Source organism: Bison bison, unplaced genomic scaffold, assembly GCF_000754665.1.
Source record: "Bison bison bison isolate TAMUID 2011002044 unplaced genomic scaffold, Bison_UMD1.0 scf7180017864384, whole genome shotgun sequence".
Classification (NCBI taxonomy): domain Eukaryota; kingdom Metazoa; phylum Chordata; class Mammalia; order Artiodactyla; family Bovidae; genus Bison; species Bison bison.
In genome coordinates, this window is record NW_011494956.1 from 8009235 (window position 1) to 8011605 (window position 2371).

Genomic DNA, 2371 nt, shown 5'->3' on the forward strand with positions numbered 1-2371 from the left:
AAAAGCCAGCCTTTGTAGGGTGTGGGAAACAAGGTTTTATATCTCAAAAACCTTAAGGAAAATTAATTCTATAGATTGGTAGTAATTAAAAAAAATCATATTGCTGGTTCTTTTTTTGTTAAGAAGTTAGGTGAATTGTGGTGTATCCTTAGTTCCCTTTGACTTGGCTTTGTCAGGGAATAGCCAGGACACCTGTCTTGGCTGGCATTGGAGAGCTTTCAGGAAAACCACTTCAAAACTGCAGCAGATTCTGTGCCTCATGAGGGAGGGCAGTTACATGAAAAAAGAGAAAAGCAGAAATTGCAAAGACTTTCTGAAAGATTTATAAGAATGGTATGATGGATTTTTCGACTTTATAAAATACAGAGTGCTTTAAAGAATGTCATCTTTTATCATAGCCAGTCTCATCCCACCCACATAAAGATAAATGTTATTTCATCTAATCAGAGTGTCTTTCACATTTATTTACAGTCAATTCCATTATTTCACTTGATGTGAACTTTCTATTATATTCTCCTCTATTATGTAAGTGAGCTGATTATGCAACCAAGAGGTCGGTAAATATGGGAATTATTATAAGATCAACATTTTTTACAGCTCAGGTTGTTTGTGGAGTAACAAAGAGAAGAGAAAAAAAACTCTCTGTTTTCCAGTCTGCCCTGGATTCAGTTTTATCATTCCTAGGTTAGATTTATAAATGCCTGACTCTTAATCTCTTTTACAAATTAGCCTGGATCCTTAGTCCAAATGTGAAAGGAAATTAGGTTTTGCTTTAAAACAAGGCTATAGACAATAGCAAAAGAAAATACTAAAACAAGATACAGTTAACTACAGCAAAATCTCAGTTACTTAAAACCCATCAATAAGGAATTTGTGATAGTTCAGAAAGGCACAAGACCCAAGTGCACCTTTGGCCTAATTGTGTAAGAGCTTGCTAAAGCAGGTACTAATAGAAAAGTTGTGTTTTGTTTTTTTTTTGAAAGAGAAGGCTGAAACTTGTTTCTGATACCTTTAAGTAATTTTAGATGTTTACAATATTGAATGATTTCCTAGTTATAAATAATTCTTATCCATAACTTAAGTCCCCTGAGCCATCGCTAAGTAAACCTTCCTTGACCTACTTAAAGGATTTGTTATAGTGATGAAAGCGGCCTTTCATTTATGAAATGAAAATAGTTTCCTTTGAGCAAATCAGGTTGTTGGATGTTCTGCTTTAAGTACATAAGGTCCAGAAGCAGTTTGCAGGGTTATAACCCCCTTCTGCCAACTAGGCCCGTTATTTACCGTTGTGGCGCTTCCACTTCCTTATCTGCAAAATGGGAAAAATAATAATACCTAAATGATTTTTAAAACTGTAAAGCACTTAGAACAATGCCTGGCTCCTTAAATGTTAGCCTCTATTGTCATGACACTACACAGCAGGTCAGTGATGCAAATCAGACTCAGTCACACCCTCAGGGCATCGCTAAGAGAAACTTATGCGAAATGACAAAACATTTTACAGGAGGCAGGTTTTTTAGCCCCTCTTTTCACAAGGCTCAAGGGCATATTTTCACAGGGCAGTGCATCACAACCGTTTCCCATTCTTCAGTCTCCCTTCTTCTGGCCTCCAGCCACTCAACCTAGCTTGCCAGGTACTTCTGCTAAATTATGCATAAAGCTTTTTCCAGGCCACCCCTCCCAATCTCCACGAATTCGTCTCCGTTTTCTTTTCAATTAGGGCTAGAACGCACCTCCTCCCTGAGGTCTTCCGTCATCAACATCCACTGCTTATAATCAGCCCTTGCGACTCGGGCACAGCTCTGCTTGGGAATCCCTTCTTAATAAATTTCTCAGATTATTACAGGCTTTCCGAATCCCCTGGTCTTCATCTGAAATTTTTCATTAAAATGCTGAGTTTGAGCATCCCGCCCTGAGTTGTAGGACTCTGGGCTCCAAACAAGATTCCTAGTTAAAGACACAGGAGCACGGGTGGGCTGCGACCCCCGAGGGCTGGTGATCACGACCACAGGCCAGTTTAGAGGGCCGTTCGTTTGAATCGGACAAGGACGAAAGGAGATTGGTGACGCACCTGAATAAGTCCGCTAGACGAAAGGAGATAAACTAACGCTTGACATGGTGCTGAGAGTGAGAATCGCGCGCGCGCGCGCACGCACGCACACACACACACACGCAAAGAGAGGAGCAGTCCCAGGTATCTGACAACGACACGGCCTGATCCAGACGCGGCCTCAAAGTCCCCAGATTGCCGGAGCGCCCCCGCCCGCTCCCGATATTACGGTCGGCGCATCCCTGCGCCCTGCCCCGGCTCGGACTCGCGCGCCGCTCTCCCCTCACCCTCTTCCCCGCCTTCTGCGGCCGCAGCTCCCCG